General features: G+C 35.5%; 1 long non-coding RNA gene across 2 annotated transcripts in view; it reads right to left on the bottom strand.

Annotated features, from left to right (window-relative positions):
- LOC145582819 (uncharacterized) overlaps window positions 1-3,788 on the bottom strand; it is a 30,740-nt gene extending 26,952 nt beyond the window's left edge. Inside the window, exons 1-5 of one of the 2 annotated variants that reach the window (XR_014099946.1) lie at window positions 3,538-3,788; window positions 3,295-3,364; window positions 2,009-2,199; window positions 1,452-1,580; window positions 904-987 (exon numbers count right to left, since the gene is read on the bottom strand). This is a non-coding gene — a long non-coding RNA (uncharacterized LOC145582819). Of the gene's footprint in view, window positions 1-903; window positions 1,011-1,451; window positions 1,581-2,008; window positions 2,200-3,294; window positions 3,365-3,537 lie in introns of both variants that reach the window. The other variant, XR_014099944.1, reaches the window with a different exon arrangement.
- Window positions 3,789-16,890: the final 13,102 nt, after the last annotated feature.

Genomic DNA, 16,890 nt, shown 5'->3' with positions numbered 1-16,890 from the left:
TTAAGTTCTTAGTTAATTAACAACAACGATTCAAGATCTTTACTTAAACAACAAACAAACTATTCACATCAACAACGGTTAGAATATCAATATTGACAGTGGTTAAATGGGTAGTCTAATGTTGTTAACACCATACATTTAACAACGGTTAGAGTAATCGTTGTTACATAATACCACCCTCTACAACAACGATTTCATCTACAACGGTTGTTAACCGTTATCTATTGCTATTTTGAACCGTTGTTAATTAGCAATATTGTGGTAGTGTATATTACAGCAACTTCCTAATAAGTCTATTTTAATCTTTCATTACTGATTCAACAGATTTCATTATACAAAAATTGAATCATTAATCAACTAACACTCCCATTATGAAACACCCTTCCCCCTTTAAATCACTGAATAATTAGCCGTAACTAAGCACCCCCGGCCCATTCATATAGAATTGAACTATTTCCATAAATTGTAGCCTCTAACCCGAAAATGGGGAGCCACTATGACAAGTTCTGATGATCAGATCTGAATTCAGTTATGAAAATCAGCTCTGAACTTCAGATCTGAATTTGGGTCACTTCCTTTTTCCCATTTTCTTTCAAACAAACAGTTAGAGCATCCTACAAATTTTTTCCAAAGTTATCACTTTAACAATGTTACATGCAATTTTACTTTGAGTTTAACAAACACATAGCAATGTTCTAGCAAAAGTAGCATAGAAACAGCAGGAGGCAAAGCATAATTTCTGAATTCAAACTCCCAAAAAACAGGTCTGAATTCAGTTCTGGATTCAGTTCTAAATTCAAACTCCCAAAAAATCAGGTCTGAATTCAGTTCTGAATTCAATTCTGGATTCAATCTAGATTTCAGTTCTGATTTCAGTTATAAAGAGAAATGTGACTTTGTTACCTGATGTTTTGCCTTTCCTAAGAATTTAGATGCTTTGTTTAAAAGACCCGGAGATGCATTCCCTTGACGAACTGCACCTACAATCTGAGAAAATTGTCCAACAAGCGCTTTAAGAAGAAGATTGTTGGACAATTTAAGTCAAAGTATATAAAAAAGGTCCTACAGGCAAGTGAGGTTGGGCCATAGGTGAGCTTAGCTTTGTCGAAGTAGAATCCTAGAGCTTTATAGGTAACTTATAAATTCATAAAAAGGGTTCAAGTCTAGTAACACAAGATAGGACACAATCACAACCACGAACACACACAAGATAGGATACAAACACGACCATGAATATAGCCGGGCAGCAGCACAGTTAACAAAGAAAGGCAGTAGCAAGTTTGCAACAACACCTCAATGCATGAAGCAGCAACATAAAACAATAACAGCAGTAACATCAAACAAGAACAAAAACAGAACAACAATTAATAATAATAGGGGGTTCTAGAACTTCCATTTCTTGTAAATACACAAAACTGACATGTATTCTGTAAAGTGGTAAAAAAACTTACATGTATCCTGTAGCGTGGTACAGCCAATGACTACACCTTTAGCTTCTTAAAGGTATTTCTTTCGACGATGAATGTTTGGCCACATATCCATGCCAAGAACATGGCTAATAGTGTGTGAGGCCACCTGAGCTAGAGATACAATTAACAAAAGAGAAAAAGATCAAAGAATGTTGACTTTTACCTAATAAATCGTAATACATACGGAACCAAAAACAATTAAACAAAATAAAAAAAATTATTGAAAAGAGGCTATCAAACAACTCAAAAGTCATCATAATCGTGCTTCAAATGCAGAACAATAAGCTAAATTTTTCAGAATAGACATAAATAGAAGCACAATGAAACATTATAATACTTTGTATACATGAAAAATCCTTGAAATATCTACTGTCTATGAATCAAATATTTTAAAACAATACAGACAAAGCAATTACTAACAAGAAGGTCAAATTCATTAGGAAGGTAAAAAACAGAACAAAAAAAAAAAACCATAAAACCGGAAATCTGAAGAACCAAAAGACATAGATGGTATAAATTTGAGATTAATTAGATGAAACCTTAGTGTCCTCGTCCAATGGAATGTAAGCCATTTCTTTGCAAAGGTCAAACAAACTGTACTTCACACTCTAGCTGAAAATATTTTGCAAGACACCCACATAAACTACTGCTAGAAGAGGAGTCAACCCAATGGATCCAATTACAGGTGTAAGTGGAGCACCAAACAAAATCAATGAAAAGAAACCAACTCCTGTAATGAGAAGAACAGACATAACGCATGTGAAAATTTGGTTTGTTTTATTTGAGCTAGATGTCAGCAGCTTGTAATGTCAAGAGTACAATTTTTACAATAAAATAATTTCTCTCTTGTTTATATACTATTGAAACATGGAAATAACTACGTCGTACAAAACTATAGCTGATAGAGTGATAGAGTGGGAAGAAATTAACCTTTAACCCAATGAATTACAGTAAGTTTTTTTTTTCTCAACTTTGAAGCATAAAGAGTTATCAAGAGCTTGTTTTCTTAAAGCTAAGTTGAATTAATTTAATAAAATTAGCTCTTTTGACAAAAGGTTAGTAAAATTTTGCTAATAATATTTGCACAACAATAAAATGCTAGATACAAAATAGTGTAAAAAAGAAAGACTCGGAACAAAATAATGAACAACAACCAGGTTCTCATATCAAAGACCAAACTTCTCACACAAAACAATAGTTATTATCACCTGATTCACAAATGTGCGAGATATACATCTATCCTTGTCAATTATCCATTCATCAGTTACAATACATAAGCTAAATAGTCACAACATAGACTTACATTCATGATATTCTATATATACAAGCACTCTAAGACAAGGCCCACACCAAAATTGTTTCAACATACAGCTTAAGCAAAACATCTTCCAATTCAGTTTAAGAGTGTAAATTTTAATCAAAGTTCAAATTTCGCTAACTCGTAATTTAAGAGCATAATTTCTAAAGTAAACCGATTTATCTATTATTTATAAAATATTGAAACGTGGACCAAACCACAAACAAAACTATAGCTAACAGAGGGATATGAAGAAATTAACCTTGGACCATGAAATACTTGTGACTTTGATGAATTCTCAGCAAATAAGAGTAATTTATAAAAATAATTATTCCCATTAAAATTAAAAAAGACAAGATGAATGACTTGATCAAAAACCAGCAGTAGCTCCCACCATCCATTCATTAGGAAGCACGCGGTCAACAAACAATGATTTGAGCATAAATGTCATAGCATATTTCCCAAATAACTACTTATTCAACTATTAATTTGATTCTCGTGGCCCTTAATTAAAAAATTCATATGTACATGGAGATTTCCTTTGTTGATCGCCATTGTTACTTGGATGGGCTAATGTTGATGCCTCACATTGTAGAATCTGCAAGATTCATGACAGTTATTCAGTGATTTCAACAAGATCTAGAACCTAGGGTTTTGAAACGAGTAACATTTGGCAATTGCAACTTACAAGTATCAATTAAAGTCACACAAAAAAATGAAAGAATTACTATTAGGAGTTAAAAACCAACAAAGAGTGATGTAAAAATGCACCTTGTGAGGAGAACAAGAGCAATAGCTGTCGCAAATCCATCTTCAAAGCAAATAACCAGATCTGAGAGAAAGAAAATAATTTTGGCAAGATATATAAATTATTGTGATAGAATTTTAGAAACGCAAAGAGAAAGAGGATCTGAATTCGAAATCTAAGCCATGACTCCATGAATCTCTGCATATAATTCCGATCGAATGAAGAAAAAAAATACAGAATAGTTAGGGTTAAGAATATGATGAGTGGGGGGTTTTTTGGGTATAATGATCGTGTTGTTCACCTGATTGAGTACACGTGCGGGGCACATGTCAGTGATCTCGACGCTAAAAGTATAAAGCGTCGAGAAGACGCGGGATTATAATTTGTTGTTGACGCCCTTGTCTTAGCGTCGAAAAAAGGCTCCTTTTGTAGTAGTGTACTAGTAAACTCTACTCTTACCATTATATTGTCAAACACTCATTTTTTTTTTTTTGGAAAAATGGAATCTAAAAATCCAACCTTTGCGCGGTCTGACAATAAAAATCCAACCTTTCATTAATCTCAAAAAAAATCAACCTTTGCCCCCCACCTTCTCCAACAGATCCATGACCTATTAAAACAGGTAAACTTGATACTTTTTCGGTTTCTTCACTCCATATTTATGAACGTTGCAGTGGGAAGTTAATTTGGTAATTAATTGCTCTGTTCTTCTCCCATCCCATCTCCTTAAAAGCTCTGCTCCTCCCTAATTTTTTTTTTCTCATTCCTTCTTCATTTCCATTTTTCTCCAAGATTGTTTCTTTGTTCTCTCTCCGAAAATGGCAAGTCATCTGTCTGCTGGCTCTGCTTCTTCTAGGTCTAGGTCAAAGGGAATTTCTTCCCCTGCGAAATTGGTGTGCTACCACAACGAGTTTGCGCCGTTGAGGATTGTTCTATATGATGGTCCAACGAATGGGTTAAGGTTTTATGGGTGTTCCTACTGGCCTGTAAGTGTGTGAGGGTTATTTTAATTTTTGTTGTTGATTTTTATTTTAAAAATTGCATGTTCAAATTGGGGTTTTTAATTTGTTTAATTTGTAGGAGCAGAAAACTTGTGGGTTTTTCAGATGGGCTGATGAGGTTGATGATGTTCGTGATCTGCAACAAATTGTTATTGAGAAGGAGGAAACTATCTATGAGCTGGAGCATCAAGTGGATATGCTGAAGCAAGAACTGGAACTGATGAGGGACAAAGTGAAGAAGCTGAAGGCGAAAAAGGAGAAGTTGTTCGAGGAGGTTGAAGAGATGGGTATTGCTACTACGGAGACCATTTTCGAGCTGAAGGAGAATAACAGTGACAAGAGACTCATGCTGACCTTGGTGTTTTCTTGGGCATTTTTCACTTTGGTGCTTATGCTTAAGTAGTTGATGATGTTGTTGCTGTATTTTGGGGGGGTGGATTAGTTGTAGTTGCAGTTTTTTGGGTATAATTGAGTAGGATTTAGTGGATGTATCTGCTTTTGGGGATGTTGAAGTAGCGGGAGTTTGTTCTTTTTTTTTTTTTAAATGGATCTTGGTATGTCTGTAGTAGGAGTTACAGACTTGATTTGGTATGAAAAAAAAAATTCCTTTTGTTTTAGTTTGGTCAGATGTGGACCATTTAGGTGAAGATATGAAGCATATGATTTGAACAGTTTATGTACATTTTGGCAACTGATTTCAATGATATGAATATATGATGTTGCTTGATATGGTTTGTGTGTGTTTTGTGATTGCAAAAGTTATATGGAAATTAAATATAAAGTCAGATTATGCAAGGATAATAACCATAGATTAAAGTTCAAATCAAATTAAAAAGTGACAACAAAATCCATACAATCATCAAACTAAACTGAAAACTAATGTCCAATGCATAACTAAATGTGTTCAACACATATTACAACCTGTAGACACCCATTTGTGTCCCCCCAAAACCAAACCCAGTGATGAGTACCTTTCATGTCGAATCATAATCGAATGAAGTGAAAGTGTGGAAAGTCTAGTGTTGCGGATAGTTTTAATTCTTTTCTCTCCTCTCTGTTTTTGAAAACTTATTTTAAGAAAACAGCCAATCCAGTTTGGTTGGTCCATGATAAGGATCCAATAATGGTGTAGTTGGATGGGGTTTGAAAAGACCTTTCCAACGATATATTATAAGCCCAATTCCGATGAATATCGAGGAAGTTATGGCCAAAATACTAAACTGGGCCCGATTTGGTTTTTATATGCGGCCCAATGATCTAGAGGATGGCCTATTATTAATTATCATTCCTAAAGCTATTAGGATTGATTATAGTCTTTTAGAATACTCTAGAAGGTTATTTTAAATCCTAATGGAGTTAGGATTGATAATAATGTTTTAAAGAGTTTGAAATTGAATAAAACTACTCCTTTTAAGAATCCTTGTTCTGTACGAAGTGGAATATATTCTGATTTTATTTTCGTTCCTCATAATATTTATCCAAATTTTATATGGTTTGATAGATCTTGAAATTATATTTCCAATGATATATTATAATATTAAATCCGAGTTATAAGAAAAAAGATATGAATGAGACATGAAACTTTATCCAAAACTGACACCCTTCCACTATTTTGGCCATATCTTTTTATCTACAAAATATTTTAATCTGATTCTAATTGGGTTGAAAAGTAGACTTTAAGATCTTTCCAACGACATATTATATGCCTTATTTGGACTTCTGGATCAAAAGATATGATAAAAACAAAAACACGTGAATTTCTGAAATCAGCGCCTGGAACCAGGCTTGGCGCCTGGCGCCAGCTATTGGCGCCTGGTGCTAGCCATTGGCGCCTGGCGCCAATTAGCTGGTGTTGGCGCTAGCTTTGTTTTGCGTGCTCCAATCTCGTTTTGCGTGCGCCAAGTGCTCTGTTTTGATATTTTATCTTTTTGGATGATTTCTCTATAAATATCGTATTAAAAACTCCGTTTTCAATCATCTACATTCACCTACAATCAGTTTTCATTCGCAATCTTTAATTCTCTAATTCTCTCTTAATCATTCACCAACTCTCATCAAGATTTTCTTGATTATTCTCTCTCTCTCTCTTTTCTAAACTAGCCTTTTCTCAAATACAAAATTCCGCATTCACAAGATCTAGAAACACCTAGCCATATTCGAAGTTGCCTTCGCCCTAGACGTGAAAGGTTTAATTTCTGAGGGTTTGATCCCAAATCTCTATTTCAATTATTTAATTTAATTGTTTTGATTATTATTTTCCTTGAAGTTACTATTGTGTGTATTTTGTTATTAGAAAGAGGTACGAAGCATCAAAGTAAGTGCTTTAATGGTTTTAATTGATGTTATGATGTTGAAATCATGTTTACATTGTTATTATGATATTCCTAGTATCATGTCTAGGGTAATTTAAATATTAAATATGATTCCTGCGATGCTTCATATGTTCTTCCTAATATTTATGATTGTTAGTATCATGTTAGGGTTAAAGATTTGATTTTTATTGCTTAGTGAAATGCTAGGGTTTGTTATTTATCTTGTTAGTATCATGCCTAGAATCTTGCTATTTTTATTATGCTTTAATATTAACATGAATATGATTATGATTATGATTATTATTATTTTGATGATGATTATTTTATTTATGATTGTAATTTTATTCATGATATTTATTATGATTATTATTATGTTGCTTGATACATATTATATTTATTGTTATTGCTTGATCACACCTTTGATGCATGTTTAAAGGGAATTTTGTACTTGTAATCACGCTTAATAAGATAATTAATAATCTTGTTTAGGGTTAATTGTGATTATAATTCAAGTGATCGCCAATAATAGTTTATTTGTGCATTTATATTCAACCAACATAGATTAAACAGGTTTAGGGTTAAACCTATTGATTGCATGTTAATTAAAAAGCGCACATGAATACGATCAGAATAAAGTAGAGGCCTATTATTAGGGCAGGTTCAATCTCTTTTAGGTTGGATTTGTACCTTCATCCCCGAACCCTTATTTGGTTTAAGACCTTATGGAATTGACGATCTCTTGGATCGTTAAGAGGTGTAACCTTCACCCTGTGAACGGTTTACAAGTTCCTTAAAAAACTTGTTGGCGACTCTTTTGCTCTATCTTCTTCCCTTTTGGACGCCACCGTACTTTAGTGTATGATCACAGTGGGGTTCGAGCTAGGGGTTAAAGCTTGAAATATTCCCTACACAACCGATCAATGTTCACTTAAGAACAAAGTTAACTAAATGAATCTATGAGGTGGAGCCTTGACTGAAGTTATATGAGAAGCTTGTGGTTGTAGGCTTGTAGCACTACTTCTGCCTGCACCTCCATGAACCTGTATGCACAATTCAAAAAATAGGGTCAGATTAAACTAAGGAGAAAGAACTAACATGCAATGTACTTAGTAAGTTTAGGTGAAATAGCTTACATATGAATTGCCATCTTGTGACACAAAGACTCCAAAGCCTTCAGATATCCTAGCAGCACCACTTCCTCTTCCTCTTCCTCTCCCTCTTCAACTGCTTCTCCCTCTTCCCCTAGTACTCTCATTCCCTACACTGGTATCCCCTCCCCTACCACCATCCTTTCTTCCCCTTCCCCTAGTTGGTGCAGTGCTGCCTCCTCCCCTGTTGCCTCCTCCTCTGTTGTCTCCTATATTCCCTCCCCTACTGATCACCCTGTCACCTTTTCCTATCCTAGAAGGTTCTGCAGTTGCAGTAACATGGGAAGGTGGTGGTGGCTGGCATGGTGGGGCAGTTTGTTGTGGTGGCTATTTTCTAGGCCTACCCCTTGGTCTTTTTGCAGGTGGTGGCTGTGGCAATGAGGTCCCTTTCTCAGGGCAACTTCTTTTGTTATGCCCTTTTGAATGACATACAGTACATGTCATTTCCATTCCATGCCTTGTAAGCTTTCCAAGTTTCTTAGGGTCTTCAAAAGGATCTTTCCTCCTATTCTTTTTTAGCCTACCTGGGCCAATCTTGATTGGGGGTGGATCCAAGTACATATCAGACAAAGGCCAGTGCCTTTCACCCTCTAATGGTGGGATTGAATTCTCATAGGCTTTCAAATAAGTAGCCTTCTTGTAGCAGTCATCCACAAAATCCTCAGCACTCTTCTTTTTGAAAAATATGGCTACCACAACATGACAGCATGGTATCCCATACACATCCCACTTTCTACAAATGCAGGTCCTCTGTTGTAAATCAATAAAGCAAATGTCCAATTGGTAGCTGACTTGGAACACTGTCTGTGATGATGGCAGCACATCACAGAATGCATCTTGCTCTTTTTCCCTCTCTAATTTTTTCTAAGCCCTAGACAGAGTGCAGTCTTCCACTTGGACATCTCCTCCTTCTTCACAACTAGTCTCTTCATTAATGCCCCACTAATATCCTCCAACATGTACAATAGATGCTTAGCTCTAGCATGAATAATGTAACCATTAAAGGTCTCTGCCATATTTCTTGTGATGACATCTGACTTCACCTCAGTCTTCATAAAGGCTCTACAGAAAACCTTTGGGTTGTAACTCTTGAATGCTTCTGCTTCAAGTGGGTCTACTATAGCTAACTTAGCTATATTGTCATTATAGTCTGCTTCATTATAGGCTTTGGCACATCTCAAAACATAAGTATCATGTCATCACCCTTGAAGTTTTTGTGCCAATGAGCAAAAATGTGCCTTGCACAATGTCTATGCTCTACATTTGGGAGAACTACTGACACTCCAGCTAATATGGACTGACACACATAAGCAACAGCATATACTTACTAAGCCATATAACAAATTTCAAAACAAGTGTAATGAAGATGCAATACTAGAATAAAGAGGACAATGTTGTTACCTGATGCTCATCTGAAACAAAGACTGTCACAGCTCCATCTCCAAGATCAAGACTCTTCTTCAAGTTCTCCAAAAACCAAATCCATGACAGATTATTCTCACCTTCTACAACAGCCCAGGCAATGGGATACATTTGATCATTGCCATCTCTCCCAACTGCTGACATCAACTACCCACCCAAAAATGTCTTCAAGAAACATACATCAATACAGATGACTTTCCTACAGCCTTCTTTCCAACCCTTTTGCACTCCCTCAAAACAAACATACAGCCTTTGAAAGATATTAGGTGGTTTGTTCTTGTCCATGTAAGTAACTAAGTCTAATTATGTGTTTAGACTAACCTTTTTCAGTGATTCTAAATACCTCCCAACGTTACTGTTATGTTCTCTCATAGAACCATGCAGCTTTCTATGGGCATAGTACTTAACTTTGTAAGCAAAATCTCTCTTAATTATAACCCTGTAAGCCCTCCTTACTATCTCTATGATATCCTTAGCAGGCCAATGTGGTCTAGCCTTGAACACATCAATTAACTGCTCAGCCAATTGCAACCAAGTGCACTTCAATTGCTTGTTTTTATCCATATTCCTTAAGCAACTATGCTCCTCCATGACTGATTTCAACACAAATGAACCCCTCCTAGAGTCCCAGGAACCATACAATCTAATTGGACACCCTGTTGAACACCTCACAACTATTCTCTGCTGCTTAGGCCTATTTCCTGACACAATGCTTCGGTTCCTACCCTGAAACACTGCATAATTAGCCACAGCCCCCTTAAGTGCTACTCTACTTCCAAATCTTTGTCCAGCCTTCCACTGGAAAACTTTGAAGTCTGTGTTAGCCCCTAACAACAACCCCCTTCTTTTTCTTCTTTCCTCAATTGTTTCCTCATCCTCACTACCATTAGGTGTATGAATTTCATCCTCTCACTCCTCATATTCAGAGACAAATCCCCCCTCAGTAGCTCTGACCTCTAAGCTTGCTTCATGTTGTGCAACTAGATTACCCCTTCCAACTTCTTGTTGAAGCTTCTGTGCTAATTCAACCACACTTGTATTGAAACCCCTAACTCTCTCTCTTTCTTCCTGTTGCTCATCATTAGATATGGCAATGGATCAGAGGTGGGTCGGGTGATGCTTCATCCGCCTCCATCCACCAACAATCCATCCATCACCCGACCCATCCATCACCTAATTTTTTTCATCCACATCCGATCCATTCGTCATCCATGGATGAATCGGGTGGATCGGGTGATAATTCGGATGAAATAAATATATAAATAAAACTTTTCATTAATTAAAATCAAGATTTTAAAAAAAAAAAAAGTGATCAATTTTATTAAAACTTTGATACATCTTTCTAATACTTGTTCCTTTTTTACTAAATTAAAACAAATGTCAATTCCTAACACTACAATAGACATTAAATTATTAAAATAGGTATTTATTTTTATTTTTTATATATAAATTTAACGGGTGGATGGATGGATCGGGTGATGGGTTGGATGTATCATCATCCGTATCCGACCCGATCCGTCACTCAATTCATCCATCATCCATCCGTCATCAGCTTAAGTTCGGGTTTTCATCCATATATTTGGATCGGGTGGATGGTTATCCATCGGGTTTGGATGATATTGCCACCCCTACTCATCATCACTTGTGTCTATATCAAACACCTCAGGATCTTTTAACAACTCTAGGTCATTTGTCTCTCCATCAACCTCACCAGATCCAAAGTTTGCTTCATAAATTTCATAATCAGCCAGCCGGTCCTCTTCTTCACAGTCCAGTAATTCTCCTTATTCAAATAATCTTCTTCACACTCTTCTTCACAATCAGTATCCCAAGTATCCTCATTTTCCACTGTAAAGTCTTTATCACCCTCTTCATCACCTGATTCAGGCACCCCCCACAACAAGGTATCTAATGGGATTGGACTATCTGATCTGTTATCCTCCCACTCATAATCATCAGGAACAGCAAACCTGATAAAATTGGATGGAGATGCAGGTTTGTTTTCTGGCTCAAATTGGGGATCTGGTTCTTGAGGTAGGTTTTCTGGTGTGGGAGAAGTGAATGGGGTAGATTCAATGGGAACAGGATTCTCTTTTGGGTGTACTTCTAAGTTGACTATGGGAGTGGGGACCAGCTCAGTTGTTGTTTCTTTACTCAAACTAGGGGAAGAAATCTTATCTCCTACAGCAACTACTTCCTAGGTCAATGTACTACCTCTCCTGGGCTTCAATTTTGTGGGCCTATTAGACTTAGCAGGACTCCATCCATGTGTATATGTGGGCTGGCTTACTGCATTGGATGCGGTTTGGGATTGTGTTAAAAATTCAGGCTCAACATCATCATGCACAACATACAGATCTAGTTGTCTATTATAATCAATCACATCAACCATTGTTTTGAACTGAGCATCATTACACATATTTCTCAACCCATCCCCAAATTCAAGTCCAGGAAGCAAATAATAAAGTATGTAATTATCCCCATAATTACCACACTTAGCAATTAATTCTTCCATATGAGACCAGCACAACTCATCAGTAACAACATTAAAGGTTTTATACTGCCCTCCCAAATATACCCAACCACCATTTTTACTCGAATTAAACTTACCCCCGTGGTAGATTTTGAGGCATACATCACCCATTACAACAATTATATTCACGAAATCAACAATTAAACTACAATATGCAACTAATCAGCCACTTTAATCGTTCCAATTACTGTAAATAGTTAAATCGCAAAATTAGGGTTTCACGATTTACCTTAATCGCAGCAAATCGCAAAGCCTGAACCCAATTTCGCTTCCACCTTCAAAGATACAACCTTTACGAACTTCGCCTTTCAAGAACGCAGCCAAAAGATGTATTTTTTGAAGCGTTTGTAAACTTTAAAAATGGCGTTTTGTTTTTTCAGGGAAAAACCGTTGAAGAAGAAGAAGATTTCAACAGGAGTCCTTCACTTTTTAGGAGGGAAACAAAAAGGTTTACCTGTTTATCAGGTTAACAGTTTTTTGGATCTGTTGGAGAAGGTGGGGGGCAAAGGTTGGATTTTTTTGAGATTAATGAAAGGTTGGATTTTTATAGTCAGACCGCGCAAAGGTTGGATTTTTAGATTCCATTTTTTTTTTTTTTTTTGTTATAAAATAATGGTTTGAACAGCTCAAACTACTAAAAGCTAACGTTGAACACGTCCTTAGTTTTTAAATTGATTATTGTCATAACCAGACAAGACTATTGGGTGGTCTAAGCGGTTATGGGATACTGGGATAGGACTTCAAAAGGCAAAGGGACCAATTTTTTTAAAAAATCAAAAAATCCGTTTAAATCTAGTATTAAGGTTGGTATATTAAAAAAAAAGTATTAAGATTGGTTAAATTATTATAGATGGTGTAACAAATTAAAACATGTCATAATTTATAATTAAGTCATTGGTTCAAAGCCTATTAAGACCCTTATGCACAATTTTTTTATTTTTTATTTATTTTTTTATTTTTTTTTTTAGTGTTTTCAACTCGCATGTAGTTGTCTATGGTATTATATATCTACCCTTATGTAGTCTTACAAGTAGAGATAGTATTACAAAAACGACATTGCTTGCTTTTCTGATGCTAAATGTACATATATATACACCAAATATAAGGATAAATAATTCCACAAGAATGTAGCAAAAACATCACAATCTACCTGTACTCTAGCTTCTACACGTCTGAAAAAAACATATTTATAATCGTTGTAACTCTTAAACAAAAAAATTAATCTCAAATGCCACTATGTTTAGTGTAGTCTTCCCTCCATCCATCAACCACCTTAGCAATAAACTCTTCAGCTCTCCCCTCTAAGTCGAAATCATCGTACTCTTCCTCTTCATCTTCATCCGATCCTATCTCACCATTGTCGTCCTCCTCATCGTCACCGGAACTATCAGAACCACGACCATGATCACACGATCCGATATTAATAATGAAGTGTTCAAACTCAATTTCACACTCACCATCAGTAGTTTCAGTACCAACACCCTTAACATTCTCGGAAACCGTATCACCGTGGTTGTCGTCGGAGCTGAATTTCTTGAGTAGAAGAATAGTAACAAGAATAAACTTGAATAGGAAGTGAATGTAGAAAAGATTTGTAGAAAAGAGAACAGTTTGACGTATGATTGGAGAAAAAAGGCCGCCAACAATGAAGAGAGTGGTGGCTAAGAGAAGAGAGAAATTTGCGGGGATTGATATTGTTACCCTAATTTAGGCCAAACTTTTGAACTGGACTTAAAATCTTACTTAAAAACAACATTCACGACATACATACAATCAAAAAGTATATAGGAAAAATAAGAAATAATAATCTCAATTTTCATCAATTTTGGTAAATAATCTCAACTTTAAATTATACTGAAATAATCCGAAATTCAGGGGGTCTTCTTTTTCTTCATAATAGGTCAACAAAAGTCAATGACCTATTATTCCAGTCACTTGACACGTGTCAAGTTCGGATTGGTCCAAAAAAATTAAAAACATTTTTTAAAAAAAAAAACAAAATTTGAAAAAAGAAAAAAAACACCCAGCCCAGCCTCGTCGGACCTCACGCAACCACCACCCTGGTCGTCGCCAGCCCACCCACCACCCTCATCGGACCCCACGCAACCACCACCCTAGCCGCCGCTCCAACCGCTACCATTTAAACCACCATCCCCCTCCCCGAAACCCCCACGTAACCCCCACCAATAAAAACCCTCCCAATTCCACCCCAAATATCACCGCCCTACGCTGCTTTTTCCCCTTCCCCCTACGCCGCTAATACCCTGTCCCCTATGCGCCGCTAATTCCCCTCTCCCTGTGCCGCTTATTCCCCTCCTTGCGCGCTACTAATTCATGAATTGAGGGAAAACGGGTAGGGTTGCGAAAACGAGTGGGGCTGGGGTTAGGGGTTTCGGGATGTCAGATAGGGGGTGGAGATGGTGTTTTCCGGGGTGGGGGAGGATTGGGGTCAGGTTTCGCGTTCTGAACGTAGGGTTTTCGGTGAAAGAAGGAGAGGGCAGTAGGTGGGGTTGGGGGCTCCGGTGAGCAGGGGTGGAGGTTAGGTGATTGCTGGTGTTTTTTTTTTTTAATTTTGGTTTTTTAATATTTTTTTTAACCAATTAATTTGTGACACGTGTCACTTAAATCTAAAAAAAATTAACCCATTCAACCGGTAACCGGTATTTGGGATTGAAGAAAAAGAAGACCTCCTAAACTTCGGATTATTCCAGTATAATCTAAAGTTGGGATTATTCTACCAAAATTGATGGAAGTTGAGATTATTATTTCTATATATTTCTATATATTTTTCTTTTATTTATTATTAAAAATATACACTTTCTTTTTTTATAATATAAAAAACTCTTATTAAATGTCAAATTTATTCATGGTAGTAATTTTGTTTGTAAATTCTACATTAATAAAATATATTATCGAGTTGCTCACACGAGCTTATCAAGTCAAGTTAGAGCTTGCTCAACTCGTGGTCATTATATCTAGAGTCGAGTCGAGCTAAGTTTTGACCGAGTTTTAATCGAGGTGCTCACGAGTTGCTCAACTCGATTATCACCCCTACTCACACTATAATCCTTGAATTCTCATTCCCACACGTCAATCCTCCGATAGAGATCATAATCTCCACTCATACTAGTCTCGTATATTCTCATTACCACACCAAAATTCCCCTTACAATTGAAAGCCTCGTTATAATAATCATAATCTACTTATACTCAAGCTTCTACATTTCGAAATCAAACATAAACACAATCACTCTGAATTTAAATTTAAAAATAAAAAAATAAATCGGAAATGTATTATACTAGGTGTAGTTGATAAAGTTGTTGTACAGTTACCAATCTTCCTCTCCATTCATGAATAACTCGGCAATAAAATCTTGAGCTCTCCTCTCAAAATAAAACTCAAATTCATCCACCATATCCTCCTTCCGTCCTAGTTCACCACGGCATCCTTTATCATCTTCGCCATTGCAGTCGAAACCGTGATCGTTCTCATCATCATCATCATCAGATCTTATGTTTACAATGATGTCTTCATAATCATTAGCGCCAAGACGACGAGGATTATTGTTGGAATGGGCGCAACCAGTGTGGCATTTCTTGAGTAAAATCAAAGCAACAAGAACGAAGTTGAATGGCAAGTAAATATAGATGATATTATCTGAAAGGAGTTGATGGAGAACGATTTCTCGTATGAAGGGAGACAAGAAAGCTGATGTAAGGAAGAAAGTAGAAGTTAAGAAGAGAGGGAAATTTGAGGGTGATACTTTTACAATGATTTTCATATTTTTTTCTAAATTGATGATTATGAGTATTATTCTGAATCGATTACTATTCTATTCCGATTTTCGTGGGTATTTATAGCAAATCTTGACAGCATTATAATTATAATAAGTAACAAGTAGGATGCCACGTCGCCAACGTGGATAGTAAATGGATACGTGGACGCAACATGGACAGTAAAAAAAACTTTTGTATACATCGAGCATTCTTTTTACCTTTTTTTGGGTAACTTTATATATAACACATTTTTATATAAATAGACAACAAAAAAAGTTTTATAAACGTAATTTAATTACATTCAATCACTAATAATTGATTTTTAGTTATTTAAAATGTGATTCTTTACTAATAAATCGTAGATAATTTTTATTGTATTGGGTTATTTTTATGTATACTGAGGTAACTTTTATTCATTTCAGGGGTAACTTTTTCTCATTTTAGAGTAACTTTATAACGGATATACAGTATTTTATTGTAAATCTCATTTAAAGTTTGTCTTTAGCTAATCACCAACTCTTTTTTTTTTTTTAATTCTTTTATGGACTTTAAAGGTGTGGAGTTCAAGCATATAAGGTGATTGATGACAAGGAAATGAAAGTAAGCACCTTAGTTTTATGCTAAGTTTATGGTTAATAATGGATGTAATTTCTGAATCTTTTAGCGCAAGTTTACCAATATAGTTCGGATACAAACTAGTTTAGCTAATGTCAAATTTACATTTATGTATAAATGATGTTAGTGAAAATGTACAACACTCTTAATTATACTGAATTGAGTAATATATGTCCCTGTGTTGTTTGTGTTAAAAAAAAATGGGCGTGGCGGCCCAATATGATAACCTTTTATCTGTCGTAAGTCGTAACTCCATTTGATTTGTTTATATGATGTGAAGTGGCTAAATCACTTTGATTTGTTTATATGATTAGATTTTGACTTTTACTCCTTTGGTTATATATATATATATATATATATATATATATATATATATATATATATATATATATATATATATATATATATATATATATATATATATATATATATATATATATATCACTTTGATCATCCATGAATTTTGCCAAGATATCATTTTCATTAGTGATATCTTTAATTATTGTCTATTAGTAATATGACTTTGATCAATACATTTTGCCAAGATATCACTTTCATTATATATTGAT

The sequence above is a fragment of the Chenopodium album genome, chromosome 2 (assembly GCF_948465745.1).
Source record: "Chenopodium album chromosome 2, dcCheAlbu1.1, whole genome shotgun sequence".
Classification (NCBI taxonomy): domain Eukaryota; kingdom Viridiplantae; phylum Streptophyta; class Magnoliopsida; order Caryophyllales; family Amaranthaceae; genus Chenopodium; species Chenopodium album.
The sequence above is the reverse complement of the archived record's forward strand: the minus strand, read 5'-3'. Positions and strand labels throughout refer to the sequence as shown.